The sequence below is a fragment of the Phascolarctos cinereus genome, unplaced genomic scaffold (genome assembly GCF_003287225.1).
Source record: "Phascolarctos cinereus isolate Bilbo 61053 unplaced genomic scaffold, phaCin_HiC Scaffold_726;HRSCAF=1367, whole genome shotgun sequence".
Lineage (NCBI taxonomy): Eukaryota > Metazoa > Chordata > Mammalia > Diprotodontia > Phascolarctidae > Phascolarctos > Phascolarctos cinereus.
This window is the reverse complement of record NW_027556098.1, coordinates 307,872,829-307,889,727: the sequence shown is the minus strand read 5'-3', so window position 1 is coordinate 307,889,727 and position 16,899 is coordinate 307,872,829.

The window sequence follows — 16,899 nt, the reverse complement described above, 5'->3', positions numbered from 1 at the left end:
CTACTACTTCACTACTTAGAATAATCCTAAATTGCTTTCCACAATGATTAGAGCAATTCATACATTCCCCCATCTTTTGTCATCTTTGCCAATTTGCTGTGTATAAGGTGGAATGCCAGTTGTTTTGTTTTGCATTTCTCTTATTAGTAGTGTTTAGAATAATCTTTCATATGGTTAATAGCTTGCTATGCTTTTGAAAACTATTTCTTCACATCCCTTGACCACCAGCCATTGGGAGATGACTCTTTATGTTATATGTTTGCATTAATTTTCTTAGATAGCAAAGCTTCATTTAAAGATTTTCTTCTGGGGGCTGAGGCAGAGCCAAGATGGTGGAGTAAAAGCAGTGATTCGCTTGAGCTGTCCCCCAACCCCTCCAAATACCTGTAAAAAATGGCTCTAAACAAATTCTAAGGCAGCAGAACCCACAAAAAGACAAAAGTGAAACAAATTTCCATCCCAAGACAACCTGGATGGTTAATGGGAAAGATCTGTTGTGACAGGATGGGAGAAGAGCACAGTTCAACATGGGCCACACAGGCAAAGACCAGGCCTCAGCAAACCAGAGCAGGTCTCAGAGGACTGAATCATTAGCAATTGTAGTGGTTTCCAGACTTTTCAACCCACAAACGCCAAAGACAACTTAGAAGATCAGTAGGACCTCAATGAGAGAGGAGCACAGTCCAGCCCCAGTTCTGGCACAGCCCCGCGGCAGTGAACTCTTGGCCCACAGACAGGGGAAGGAATGTTATAGCCAAATTCCAAAGTTTGCAGGTCAAGGACAAAATATTTCAAGCAACCAGAAAGAAACAATTCAAGTATTGTGGAAACACAATCAGGATAACACAGGATTTAGCTGCTTCTACATTAAGGGATTGGAGAGTTTGGAATATGATATTCTGGGGGTCAAAGGAGCTAGGATTAAGACCAAGAATCACCTACCCAGCAAAACCAAGTATAATCATTGAGGGGGGGAAATGGAAATTCAGTGAAATAGAAGACTTTCAAGCATTCTTGATGAAAAGACCAGAGCTGAATAGAAAATCTGACTTTCAGATACAAGACTCAAGAAAAGCATGAAAAGGTAAACAGTAAAGAGAAATCATAAGGGACTTATTAAGGTTGAACTGTTCATATTCCTACACAGAAAGATGACATTTGTAACTCACAAGATCTTTCTCAGTTTTAGGGTAGTAGGAGGGAATATATATAGACATAAGGCACAGGGTGAGCTGAACATAAAGGGATGATATCTAAAAAATAAAATTAAGGGGTGAGAGAGGATTGTACAGGGAGAAGGAGAAAGGGAGAGGTAGAATGGGGTAAATTATCTCACATAAAACAGACAAGAAAAAGCTTTTACCGTGGAGGGGAAGAGGGGGGAGATGAGAGGGAATGAATGAGTCTCATTGGATTTGGCTTAAGGAGGGAATAACATACACACTCAATTGGGTATGGAAATCTATCTTACCCTACAGGAAAACAGGGAGCAAGGGGATAAAAGAGAGGGGAAATGATAGAAGGGAAGGCAAATTGGAGGAGGGGGTAATCAGAAGCAAACACTTCTAAGGAGGGACATGGTCAAAGGAGAGAATAGAATAAATGGTGGGTGGGATAGAATGAAGGCAAATATAGTTTTTCACAACATGGCTATTATGGAAGTGTTTTGCATGACTACACATGTGTAACTGTATCGAGTTGCTTACCTTCTCAATGAGAGTGGTTGGGCAGAGAGGAGAGACAATTTGGAACCCAAAGTTTTAAAAACAAATATTAAAAATTGTTTTTACATGCAACTGGGAAATAAGATATATAGGCAATGGGGTATAGAAGTCTATCCTGCCCTACAGGAAAAGAGAAAGGAGAGGGTTTAAGAGAAGGCAGGGGTGATAGAAGGGAGGGCAGATCAGGAGAAGGGGTATTCAGAGTTCATGCCGACTTGGGGTGGGGGGAGGAGAGAGATGGGGAGAAAACTTGGAACTCAAGATCTTGTGGAAGTGAATGTTGAAAACTAAAAAAAAAAATTGATTAATTTTGAAAATGAAATAAAATAACACACCTTCATAATTCACAAGTTATTTCCCAAATGCCATCTCTTTGGCCATAAAAAGGTGTCCTTAGTTCATTTTATAGCAAGAGAAGCTGCCCAAAGCCACACAGAGAATCAGTGACTGAACTAGTGGAAGGTGCCAGGCTTCCTGACACCCAGCTGAATTCTTCAGCTCAGGAAGCTATAGCAAGGCATCCACATCCTTCTTCTCCTGTGCCAGAATCAGGGGGCTCAGAGAGTATTCAGCCTAAAGTCAGTTTGAGAATATAATTTCTGGTGCTTTTAAATGACTCTTACTCTTCCAGTCTACTTTTTGTAAATTCCCTTCTTGACTCTTTGCCAGATTATTCTTCAACCTGCATTGAATTGAATGTAGTAGGAACTTAATAAATAGGAATGAACTAAAACTTAATTTCTTCCTCTTCCTATCTTTGTGCTTTGTCTATTATTTTTGGCCACATGTTAATATTAGTCTTAATCTAGACCTCTGAATCCCAAACTCTGCCTCCTCTCTTTCATCACTTCCCACTTAGACTCTCACTAGACTGAAGGTACACATAGGAAGCTTCTTAAAATGGTAACGAAAGGTTTTTCTTCCATCTCTTCGTCATGGCTCTGGTTCTTTCTTCTATTCAACAGAAACAGCAGAAGGCTGTTGAAATTTCTGGGTAAAAAACATTGGAGTGTTTTGCTTTATTTTGTTTTGTTTCGAACATGGGTTGAGCCTCCTCAGGTCCAAACACAAAGCCTCAGCCTGGGTCCTTCAAGCTAAGATCCACAATCCTCTCTGCTTTGTTCCTGGGTCTGCTCTCAGTGGATATGCAGTGACGGGGAAGAGATAATATTGAGGGCAACAGGTAGCTTTGATGTTTTGGGGAGATTGGGCCACCAATCACTTCGGCAACCACTAAGAGGTGGATGTTGGATGATAAACAATTACCTGGGTGCATTCCTCTATTTTATTGTCTTGTGACCTGTGTTTAGCTCTCCTGCAGGTCAGTTTGCATAGCCCTAAAGGAAAAATATAGGTTATTCATTCCTGTATACAAGCACCCATTCCTCCACACTTACAAGAAATCCCTGGTACTTTACAACTCTACAACTTCCTTACACAGTCTTATGTGGCAGGAAATTGATAAACTGATCTTGAGGGACTTTGATGTATAATGTAAAGAATCTGTGATTTAAAGTCAGAGGACCTGGGCTAGAATTCTAACTTTGTTATGCATTCCTTGTGTGACCTTGGGAAAAATCACTTCCTCTCTCTGGTCTTCAGTTTTCTCCTGAGTTAGACAAATATCATAATTCCCAAGGGCTCCTCCAGCTCTAAACCTATACTCCTATTATCTCTAAAATCCCTTATAATTCTAAATCTACAAGGTCTATGACTCCACTTACCTTGAAATCCTCTTTTCCTATATGAGAGCCTTTAGTAATAGAAGGTCTTTACAATAGGTGGTGTGTCTTTAGCTATATGATGAAGGTGCACACTTATTAACATTACCAAAGCTGTAGTCGCAGCCATACTGCTTAGGCAAAGCTAATGACAATTCCTTTTGCTGAAATAAGGCATTGAACTTTTCAATGATATTTCTGTTGGACCCTAGGGAGTCAGAGGGACTTTACCACATCAACATTCCTTCTCTCTGATATAGCAAAAGGGAGCCCAGAAAGATTTTCCAAAGCTTGTTATCATCCTATCCTTCCCATACTTTTTCTAGGATAGAACCACATTCATAGGGTTCATTTTACACTTTAAATTTCTAATTGGCTACTGTCTATTATCCAACTCCTCCCATTTCTTAATAAGTGCTTGAGAGGCAGAGTGGTTGGTGGAGAGAGACCTGGAGTCAGAAGCAAAAAGAACTGGGTTCAGTCTGTGCCTCTGATCCATACTTGCTCTACGACCATGCAAGTCACTTAAACCTCTCTGTGTCCACCTGGCAACTTTCTAATACTAGAAGTAGCAGAGAAAGTGAAGTATTCTACATTAGTGGAAGGAATTCTTCAACTAGAGCTCCCTATGGTGATGAAATCAGAGATACAGCTAAATTTTAAAAAAAAAGAAAAAGAAAAGAAAAGAAAGAATTAATAAATGCACTAATTAACTAAAATTGTTCACATTCAATTTTATTACATGCTTGCCCAATCTTAGAATTATTCAAGATAATAATGCTTACTTGTGCTCCCCCCAAATCCTCCATACTTTCTAGTCAATCCATCTCTTTGACATTTTGTTTATGTGATAGTGTTGTAGTTTTGTTCTTAGTTTCCATTTCAAATACCCTGTCCCTAAAATGGCCATTACTCATCCTCTGTCACTCAGTCTCCCCTTCCTGGCCCCTTCCTCAAGTTAGCCATAAAGCTTATCACAACACTTTCCTGTCATCTTCCCATTTTATACTCACAATAACCTGATGAGATAGAGAGAAAAGAACTTATGGGTGAAGGTGGAGGTCTGGCCCCAGCAGCTGAATTTAAGCATATCTTCAAATTACTTTTTGAAGAAACATTTTTTAAAATGTCACCCACTTTTCAATGCAAAAACTGTGAGCACAATGTATTCAGTCCCAGTGACAAGCTTAATAAGTACATTACATAGCAATTATGTAGGTAAGTGACACCTCTGAAAAATGAAAATTCACTTTAATACTTTCCTCTTTCCTTCCTCTTTCTCTGTCCCTCTCCTACTCCTTCCTTCTCTTTTTCTGTCTTTCTGTATCTGTATATTTTTCTATCTCTGTCTCTCTATCCAGCTCTCTGTTTCTCTTTCTTTTTCTCTGTCTCAGTCAGTCTCTATCTTTCTCTGTCTTTCTCTTTATTTTGCTCTGTCTCTATCTCTATTTCTCTTCGTTTCTGTGTGAAGAATGATGTATGATCAAAGTTCCTTTTACACTGCACATGGTCCAATCTTATCTATGATGTTTATAACATGAATAACCTTGGACAAGTCACTCAGTCTTTTTGGGTCTCAGTTTTCTTATGTATAAAATGATGATGTTGGATTAGAAAGGAGCTTTGAGATCTCTTTCAACTTTAAACCTATGATCCTAGGTGTAAAAATTATTCTTTCCTTTTCATCTGTGTGCAATGTTTGGAATGTGTGTTAAACTTCTTAGTGGGAAGACCATTGGAGGTGAGGTCAGAGAATCTGGGTTTCAGATTCAGCTTTTCCATTTGATACCTGTGTGACCTTCAGCTAATCACTTTATCTCTCTGGGTCACTTGCAAAATTATGTGATTTGGACTGGATAACTTAAGAATTCTTCCAACTCAAAATCTATGATCACGTACTTGGAATGAGAAAAGAGAGAGCATAATTTGAGTGCCAAGTGGGAGAGACTTGTTGTCAGCCAATTAAGCCCTATGACATATCACAACTGTGTAAAAAGGAAGGTTGAAAAGGGCATGTTTTCTCTCATACTGTGAAATATACATAATTATCATTTGTTTTACAGGATTTCAATATTGGTAGAATATACTCAAAGTATGTAGACTTAGGAAAATACTGAAAACTTGGAAACCTTAGTGGAACTGATCTTTTTTTGAAAAAAAAATTCTGTTCTTTTTTGATTATATATTTACAATAGATGTATTATTATGAACAGAGGAAATTAGGACTACCTTAAAAAGGCTCATTGAGACATAAGTAAGGCAAAAGTATTTCCAAATTCTTAGTACAGTGGTAGAGAAATTGTTCTTATACTTCCACAGCTTGCTGTGTGTGGGACCTTAACATAAGTCAGAAATTTTACAATGATTTGTGGTTGCTATAGGGGACAAGAAACTTTTAGTTTAATGGAGAAGCATACATGTATTTCCCCTTACACTCTCCCTCATACTACCTATTGCCTCACATTGTCACACATACATGAAGGCAGCTGAATACTAATTTTCCTAGGGCTAACACCATAATCTAAACTTCTTTTCTACTCCAAAAAGGAGATGAAGTGACTTTTACCCTTTCAATTTCTCAAACCACTATCCTGGGCACTCGTGAGTAGATTTTCCATTTTGGACCCAGATTACTTTCTTGACTTAAAGATTGACTTATTTTGGGTCACAAGAGCAACAAGAGATGTCAGAGGACCTTATATTTGATCCAGGTAATAGGAGACCAGCAGAGTTTATTTATCAGGGTGGTCACATGGTCAGACTTATGCTTTAGGAAAATCACTTCGGTAGCTAAATGGAAGATGGATTTAGTGAAGAAAGATTTGAGGCCGAGACCAACTAGAAAGCTACTGTAATCATCACAGCAGATGGGTGACTAGAAAGATAGGTACCTCTAAGAGAAATGTCATGAAGGTAGAAATACCAAGATTTGACAACAGATTGGATATATGTGTTGAATATGAGTCCGCAATCAAGGATGATACCAAGGTTGTAGCCCAGGTGACTAGAAAGAATGTGTTACTATTGATAGTAATAAGAAAAATGGGAGGAGGGGAGCATTTGGGTGGAAGAGGAGCATAACAAGTTCTATTTTGGACATCATGATTTTAAGATGCTTAAGGAACATTCCACCTTAGATGTCCAAAAGGTACCTGGTTATGTGAAACTGAAGCTCTGTAAAGAGAATGTTGGGTAAAGTGAGGTCCTTTTAAGGATGGGAAGAAATGGGCATTTGTGTAGGCAGCATGGAAGTAGACAGTACATAGGGAAAGACTGAAAATTACAGAGAAAGAGAGTGAGTATGATAGAGTGAGTAATCTGTTAGAGAATATGGGAGGGGATAGAATTAAGGGGACATGTCTAAGGATTTGCCTTGGCAAAGAGAAAAGCCATGTATTCATGTGAGAGAAAGATTAAGGAAAAGATTGGGCAAGGAGTTATTTGAGTGACAGGAGTTGAAGAGTAGGGGGCAAGAGAAGGCCCATGGAAAATGGCCTTGATTTCTTTGGTGAAATATGAAGTAAGATCCTCAGCTGACATGGTTGGGAGAGGAGGTTATAGGGTGACGAAAAGACATGGAAGAGGTGCTCAGTCCAGGTGGTGGATTAGAGGCAGCAGCTCAGCTGAACTCTCTCAATATTGCCCTCCAAACAACTTTAAAATAACACCTCAACTCAAATTTTGGATCAGCAGAGACAACAAAAGGTCAGGGTGAGACATTTTTTCACCTAAGAAAACCTAGGAGGTGAGTATTACAGGTCTGTAACACCTGGGTGGGTGCTGGCCTGGAGTGCACAGGGAGAGAGCACCAGCAGGGGCCATGACAGATGCTTCAAGAATTCTTCCCACAGAGACTCTAAGGGGGTGGGACAATTGGTCAGAGATTACAGGGGACCCTTTTCTAGCACTGCATATAGCTAGTGCTGAGTGGCAACTTTATTGCTCATACACACACAGCTATGGGTCACAGTTCTGGAGTGGAGAAGAGTGCTGGTGATCAGTCAGAAGGGAGCAGGGGCCCTGGTCCCAGGTCCAAGGCAAAGAGGAGTGCTAGCACTTGTATCTGCAGGGTACTGGGGCCTTCCTTGGGTAAAGACCAGAGCACAGAACAGGAAAGCAGTCATCATAACTATCCCAGGATCACATCACCTTGCAGACCCCCAGAACTAGCTCTGTAAACAGCAGCACATAAAAGCCTGAAACTTGGGACACTGCCTTCCCACCACAGGTGAGCACAGCCCAACTTTAACATAAAGGTAAAAGTCAAGAAATAGAGTGGGAAAATGAGCAAATAACAAAAACTGAGCTTCACCATAAAAATCCATTATGGTCACAGGAAAAGACCAAGACATTGACTCAGAAGAAGACAATGATGTAAAAACAGCTAAGAAAAATGCTAATTAAACCCAAGCCCAATAAGAATTCCTAGAAGAGTTTTTAAAAAGAGATAAAAGTGGTAGAGGAAAAAAATGAGAAACGAAATGAGAGTGATGCAAGAAAATTATGAAAAAAAGAATTAGCAGTTTGTAAAAGAGGCACACAAAAAGTCACTGAAGAAAATGACCACTTTAAAAGCTGAATTGGCCAAATACAAAAAAAGTACAAAATCTCACTGAAGAAAATAATTCCTTATAAATTAGAATTAGGCAAATGGAATCTAATAACTCCATGACACATGAGGAAAAAAAATAAAAGGAAAAGAATGAAAAAATAGAAAAAATGTGAAATATCCCATCAGAAAAACAAGTGACCTGTAAAATAGAGTAAGGAGAGATAATTTAAGAATTATTTAACTACCTGAAAGTCATGATAAGAAAAAAAGAGTGTAGACATTATTTTTTCAAGAAATTATCAAGGAAAATTGCCCCAGTAGATCCAGTGGTAAAACAGAAATTGAAAGAATCCACTGATTACTTCCTGAAATATATCCCAAAATGAAAACTCCCTGGAATATGATTGCCAAATTCCAGAGCTCCCAAGTCAAAAATAAAATATTTCAAGAAGCCAGAAAGAAAATAATTCAAATATTTTGGAGCCACAGTCAGGATCACACAAGATTTAGCAGCTTCCACATTAAAGGAACAAAATACTTAGAATATGCTCTTCTGGAAGGCAGAGAAGTTAGGATTACAACCAAGAATAACCTACACATAAAAATGGTATTACTTTTCAGGGGGGGAAATGGATATTTAATGAAATAGGAGACTTCCAAGCATTCCTGATGAAAAGGCCAAAGCCGAATAGAAAATTTGGCATTCAAATACAAGACTCAAGAAAAGTATAAAACTGTAAACATGAAAGAGTAATCATAAGAGACTCAACAAAGTTAATGTTTACATTCCTATGAGAGAGGATGATAAATGTAACTCCTAAGAACACTATCATTAGGACAATTAAAAAGAGTTTACATAGATAGAGGGCATGGGTATGATCGATTATATTGGAATAATCTCCAAAAATAATGAAGAGGTGAAAAAGAGAGATGCACTGGGATAAGGGGTAAGGGAGAGGTAGAATGAAGGAAATTTTCTCATATTAAAGAGGGTACAAGGAAAAGTTTTACAGTAGAGGGGGAAAGGGGTGGTGGTAGATAGTACTTGAATGTCACTGTCATTGAATTTGGTTCAAAGAGGAAGTATATATACATATTCAGCTGTGTATAGAAATCTAATTTACCTAATAGGGAAACAGGAGGGGAAGGGGATAAGTGAAATAAGGGGAATGATAATACAGAGGGTGCATTAAGGGAGGCAATGGTTAGAAGCAAAACAGACTTTAATGAGGGACAGGATAAAGAGAGAGAAGAAATAGAAGAAAGCAGGATGGAGAAAAATACACAGTAATCATAACTATGAATGTGAATGAGATGAGCTCACTCAGAAAATGGAAGCAGATAGCAGTATGGATTAAAAAACAGAATCTAACAGAATGTTGTTTTCAAGAGATACACTTGAAACAAAAAGACATAGGCAGAGTTAAAATAAAGGGCTGGAGCAGAATATAATATGCTTCAGCTGAAGGAAAATGTCAGGGGTAGTAATCATGATCCCAGACAAAGCAAAACAAAAGTAGTTCTAATTAAAAGAGACCTTCTAACTTCCCTAATAATGATAAAGTTCTTGGAATTTACATGTATCATCTTCCCATATATGAATATAAGCAGTTTAACCTTATTGAGTGCCTTATGATTTCTCTTTTGTGTTTACTTCTATTGTGTTTCCCTCGAGTCTTGCAATTGAAAGTCAAATTTTCTATGCATTCTTGCTCTTTTCATCAGGAATGCTTGAACATCCTTTTATTTAATTAAATGTCCATCTTTTTCAATGAAAGATAATATTAAGTTTTGCTAGGTAAGTTATTCTGGGTTGTAATCATAGTTCCTTGGCCATATGGAATATCATATTCTAAGCCCTCTGCTCCTTTAATGTTAAATCTTTTGTTAAATGTTAAATCTGTTCAATCTTTTGTCATCCTGACTGTGATTTCATGTTATTTGAATAGTTTCTTTCTGGCTGCTTGAAGTGTTTTCACTATAATCTGGGAGCCCTGGAATGTGGTGACAATATTCCTGGGTATTCTAATTTTGAGGTTCTCTTTCAGGGGGTGATCAGTGGGACATTTTTCCTTTACAATATGATGTCTAGACTTTTTCTTTGATCATAGCATTCAGGTTGTCCAAGAATTCTTAAATTATCTCTCCTTGATCTATTTTCTAGCACAGTTGTTTTTCTGATGAGATTACATATTTTTCTTCTATTTTTTCTTTTTTAACTTTATTTTGTTGTTTCTTGATGTCTCATCAAGTCATCTGCTTCCACATGCTTTTTCCACATAATTTTTAAGGAATTTTATTTTCAGAGAGCTTTTCTACCTCTTTTTCCATTTGGTCAATTCTGTTTTTTAAGGTGTCACTTTCTTCATTATGTTTTTGTGTCTTTTACCAAGATGCTAATTATCTTTTCATAATTTAATTACATCGCTCTCATTTCTTTTTCCAAATTTTCTACTACCACTTTTACTTTATTTTAAAAATAATTTAAGCTCTTCTAAAATTTCTTGTTGGATTGTGTTGGATTCACATTTTTCTTTGAGATTTTGCTTATAACCGTAGTGACATCATTGTCTTCTCCTGAGTTTGTGTCTTGATCTTCCCTGTCACCATAGTATTTTTTTTATGGTTGGGTTCTTTTCATGTTGTTTGCTCATTTTCCCAGTCTATTTCTTGTCTTTGAACTTTATGTTAAATTTGGGTTCCATTCCTGTGTTGGGGTTATGGGGTCACTGATCACAAAGTCTAGAGATGGTTCAGAGGACCTACTAGAATCACATTCTCTTCTCTCTTGAACCTTTCATACTTTTTTCTGAAGAAGTTCTAGAAATGAAAATTATAGCATCCAATGTACAGCTTCCAGACATTTCCCAGACCCTTCCACATGACTGACTAATCTGATATTTATGAAAGAGACACATGAAGCCAAATTCTGAGAGGACTCCCCCTGACAAATCCTGCTAAGTCTAACTTCAGATTATAACCAGGTATTCTTGATTTTTTCTAAGAGAGTGATACAGTGTGGGTATACCAATCAAGAAGCATAAATTATGTTCACTATAGTCTGTCTCTAGAACAGATAAACAAATTGATGCATCTTTCATCAGTAAAGGACCCTTAAGAAGGCAAAAGGCAAAGTAATATCTGTCTTTATTTTTTTCCTTCCTTCCTTTAATTCTTCCTTCATCTCTTCATACTCCCTTCTTCCTGCCTTTCTTCCTATTATACAAGTGAGAAATATGCTTCTGAATGAAATGCTATTAGACTACTATGAGAGTAGTTAACTTCACATATTAGTTAGAATACTTCTTCTCTTGGGGCAGCTAGTTGGTACAGTGGATAGAGCACCGGCCCTGAACTCAGGAGTATCTGAGTTCAAATCCGGCCTCACACCAAACACTTGACACTTACTAGCTATGTGACCCTGGGCAAGTCACTTAACTCCAATTACCAAAAATAAAAAAGAATATTTCTTCCCTTTTTTTTGCCTCTTGTTTCCTCTTTACTCTCTCTATAGCTTTTGTCTTTTCTCTCTTTTTATCTTTCACCTTTCCCAATTTGTTACCATAACAGTATTTTTGTACTGTAACTAGTTAATAGTCTGTTTATATGCTGAAGGCAAGGGGTCAAAACCTAAGTTAGAAGAGGTTGAAAATGTAGGGTTTTTTAAAAGTCAAGTGAGGTTGGAAGGTGGTGCTAAAAATAAATAGTTAAGAATCAGTTATGAAATGATTCCTGTATGTATCACAGACATTTTCCCTTATAAGGAAATAAGCTCACTTTAAAATTTTATAGTCTTCATTCTTATTTTTTTAATGAACTTCCTCTCCTAAATTCTACAAATACTCATTTCTAATTCATTAATTTATAACATATACTCCATGCACTGAAGTAGAGACATTTGAGCCCATTAGTATGTCTCCCATCCCTCTTCCCTATCATTTTCTTTTGTAGTTCATTGAGCACCTCTGCTGTTTTTCATCTTCCTATGACTGTATGGATCTCCACATTCACAGATTTCACATCTTATAGCTTAATTCACCTGAGTATGATATTCACAGGACACCTATTCTTTACACTCCTATTGCCGTGGTTGCATTTCTATTCTGAGTTAGCCATCCAAAGAGTTCTCTGGGAAAGAGGGGCAGCATGTATAATAGAATACACACTGAATTTACAGGAGAGGCTAGGAGTGGAAGGAAGAGAATAAACATTTGTAAAGAGCCTACTAAGTGCCAAGCACTTTATAAATATTATCCCATCTAATCCTCTCAACATCTCTGTGAGGTAGGTGATATTATTATCCTTATTTTAAAACTGAGGAAACTGAGGCAAACAGAGGTCAAGGCATTTGTCGAGGTTTACATGGCTAGTAAGTCTCTGAGATCAGGTTTGAACTCAGGTCTTCTTGACTCCAGCCTTAATGCTCTATTCTTGGTGCTGGGATTTAGACTTAGAGTTCAAGAGCTTGTTTTGAGTCTTAGTACTATTATATACTAGCTATAAGACATTTGATAAGTCACTTAACTCTCTAGGCTTCAGTTTCATTTTCTATAAAATGAGGGTATTAATGTATGTCATCTACCTCATAGAATTATTGCCAGTATCAAATGAGATTTAATTCTGTTTGAAAAGCATTTATTGCACACACCTGGTACTTTGTGCCATGTGTTGTACTGTTTAGTGAGGCAGCCAAAATTAAAATAGAATAGTCCCTGAACTATTCTGAAAGCCCCTTGTGGAGCTTCCATTCCACCAGAGGAAACAACAGGTACACAGATGAATAAATACAAACTATATGCAAAGTATAAACAAAGCAATTTCCAATTGGAGGAAGATCGCTAACAACCTGGGGGTCAATGATAGTGTGGTAAAGTGATTTCTTCTTCCCTGTTAATATATAGCTTCTTTCATTTTTCCCACCAAAGATGTTTGGTGAGTGGTTGTTATGTCCAGTCTTTTCTAAAACAACTATTCAAGATATACAAGCCCAAAGTTTTGGCATGTTCTACAAGCCTTTACTTCTTTCTCAAATCCTACATTCCAACATAATTTTCATCTACTTCCTCTGTCACTGATATATAAAGGCTTAGATTATCTTTTCAGATACTTTAGGGAATCTATCTCCTTTATTATCTGTATCAGCTGTTGGTGTATAAATTGCCATCATTTTCACTGCAACTTTTTTGTAATCTTTTTGGGTTGCTGTCTTATTGTGAGTACTGTAATAAAGATGACTAGGTACTCTAGGAAATGTTTGAGTGCATGATGAAACCAACTTTGACTTATGAGGCATCATTCCATTTTATTTCAATTTCCCTACATTTTTTATCTTCACTTACAGCAAAAATGTTAATTTTCATGTATAAAGACTATAGACTGTTCCAAATTTGTCTATTCTTAGCAATTTTTACCATCCTCCCTTTTTCTGCTGTTCAGCTGCCATCATTATATAAGCAAAAGGTGTCCGTACAAGACTGAAGGCCAATTTGTATTTTCTTTTTCACAAGTAGTCATGGCCAAAGAAGTCATTACCTATATACCAACCTATTGGTAATGAGTGACTCCATGCTTATATAAGATATGCCCTTTTCACATGTGAACAATTTGGTTACTAAAGGGGAAGAAAAAGAAATTTTTGAAAGGAAAAATTATAAAATCCAAATGTAAATAAATAAAAAATAATGCTTGAAAACTAGATAACTCCCCCCTCAGATGACTATACTCAGGAGACCTATTTGAAGGTAGAATGGTAATTGAGATAACATGATTACAGGACATGGTGGTCAATCAGCTTATTTTCATGTTTTCTATTGAGTAATGATAATATTTGATTATCCATTTTTTTTTGGCTATTGAGTAAGTGTTATGATAATTGTTGCTTTTGCCTAATCAGCTAGTATGTATTTGGGGAAAAAAAAAAAACTTGAAGTCAGGTGTTCCTGACCCCAAATCCTGCACTCTCTTCACTATACCACCAATTGAAGAGAGACAATTGTGGGAGTTGGCCTTTGTGATTAAGGGGTTGAACTGGGTAGAAGCTGGGATAAACTCTTAGCAGGAGCTCAGGTCCAGTAATCTGAAATAGAAGGCTAGTCAAGGACAATAAGCTCTAAAGAATATATTAATAGGTGTGGAGCCAAGACAGAAAAGAAGAGGCAGCAATCCAGATGAGCTCTCCTAATATTCCCCTTCAAACAACTTTAAAGGAAATTAAAAACTCGCAAATATAAAGAACTAGAAATATTAATTGTAATAAATATATGTTTACAATGTAGTAAAATTTCAATGTAATAAAAATACTTCTTTTGTTGTTGTTGTTCAGTTGTTTTAGCCATGTATGACTTTTCATGACCCTACTTGGAGTTTTCTTGGCAAGGATAGTGAAATGGTTTCTCATATCCATCTCCAGATCATTTCACAGATAAGGAAACTGAGGCAAACATGGTTGAGTGAGTTGCCCATGGTCACACAGCTAGTAAGTGTTTGAGGCTGGATTTGCACTCAGGATTTTCTGACTCCAGGCTTGGCGCTCTCTCCACTGTGTGAACTAGTGGCCCCAAATATTTCTTTACAAAGTAATAAAATTCTATTCAGAAAAGGGTTATACAGGAAAAAATTAAATACTAATTAAAGACTAAATAACTTAATCCTAAGAATATGGTGGATCAAAGAACCAATCATAGCTTTTAACCAAGAAGATAACAATTAGACAACATATCAAAATGCGTATGGTGAATCCAAGGCAGTCCTGGAGGAGGAGAATTTATATTTCTAAACACTTTGGAGAGATAGAGATGGAGGTGCAGAGGAAGAGAGACAGAGAGAGAAAGAGAGAGAGAGAGAGAGAGAGAGAGAGAGAGAGAGAGGAGAGAGAGAGAGAGAGAGAGAATGGTTTGAGAAATTGAGTATGCAATTAAAAAAAAACCTAGTTAAATCAAAAAAAAATCTTGAAAATTCCAATAAAACACCAAAATAGGAATTTTGAAAATCAAATGGTTAGTTGTTATTCTTCATTCTCAAAGAGGACCAAAATGAAATCACTATATTAGAGTCAAGTTACAGTGTCTGACTGTGTCTGATCAGATCAATAAGAGCTCAGAATGCTCTAACATGGGTTGGGCACAAATAGTCCACAGGAACATTTGGAGTGGATTTTCTAAATTTGTGCATCTCACATTTCTTTTAAGCTATTTCGATTTTGCTTTGCTCACAGAGCACAGAGCCTTCTTTGATGCAGGCACATCATGCTGGGCAGTCCTTTGTCAGTGTCTCTCATGTCACTCAATCAATTCCAAAGTTCTTCACAGAGACCTTGAGAGAATCCCTGTACTGCTTCTTCTAACCTCCACATGAGCATTTGACTCCTGTGAGTTCTCTTAAAATAGTCTTTTAGGCAAATGTATGTTTGACATTTGAACAATGTGACCAGCCTATCAGAATAGAGCTCTCTGTAATAGTTTGAATTGTGTACAATAAGGTCAGTAATAAGGCACCTAGGTGGCATGATAAATAGAGCTCCGGGCCTGCAGTCAGGAAGACTCATCTAACTGAATTAAAATCTGGCTTCAGACACTTCACAGCTGTGTCAGCCAGGGTAAGTAATTTAACCTTGTCTGTCTCAGTTCCTCATCTGTAAAATGGGCTGGAGGAGGAAATGACAAATCACTCCAGCATCTTTGTCAAGAAAACTCCAAATGGGGTCACAAAGAATTGGACTAAAATGACTGAGCAACTACAAATAAGGCATAAGAAGACTGAAAAAATGGGGCAGTGAAGGGGGGAGGGGGAGTGGATTAACAAGGGATTTTGAACACTAAATATTTTGTTTTTGATCCTGGAGGTCATAGGGAGCCATGAGAGTTTAATAAGTGTAGAGTGGGATGATACAGACAGATCTATGCTTTAGGAAGTTCACTTTGGCAGATGAATAGAGGATGGACTGAAGTGAAGAGAGATTTCAGGAGGAAAACCAACCAGCAGGCCATGGAAATAGCCCAAGTGTGAGGAGATGAGGGCTTGTACCAAAATGGTATCAACATCAGAGAAAAAAAGGGAGTGTATTTGAGAAAGATGCTGCAAAGGTAAAATCAACAGGCTTTGGCAACCAATTGAATGAAGGAGAGGAGAAATAGGAGTTGAGGATGACACATAGAATGAAAGTCTAGGGGACTCAGAAGATGATGGTGCCCTCCCAGAATTCAAACCTGAGACACTACTCTGAATCTGGTGCTCATCCATTCAATCCAATTTACAAGAATTTATTAGGCTAATAATAATAATAACAAGGCAGCTAAGTGATACAACAGATAAAGAGTGCCAAGGCCTGGAGTGAGGAAGATTCATCCTCTGGAGTTCAAATCTGGCCTCAGATACTTATTAGCTGTGTGACCCCCAGCCAAACCTCAGTTTCCTCATCTGTAAAAAGGAAAGGGCAAAACCACTCCAGTATCTTTGCCAAGAAAACCGCAAGTGGAGTTACGAAGAGTCGGACATGACTGAAACCAAAGAAAAAAATAAGAAGAATAAGAAAAGAGGCAATGTAGTGTAATGGAAAGAAAACTAGTCTTAGAATCAGGAAGTTCTGGGTTCAAGTTTCATTTCTAACAAATACTGGCTGTGTGACTATGCAAGTTACTTAACCTTTTAGTACCTTCCAGGCAATTTTTCAAGACTATAATTTGCAGAGTGAGTACTGATCTGGATAGGAAGAGTTTCCTCACAGAAATTTCCCTATACATATTAAAGGTTAAAAAAAAAAAGCCCTCCTTTTGAATGACTGACATTTACATAATGCTTTAAAGTTTTACAAATCACGTTACATATGTAATTTTTGTTTCAAATAACTCTCATAGAAATGATAGATATTATTACTGTCTCTTTAAAAGCCAAGTAGAAAAAAAAT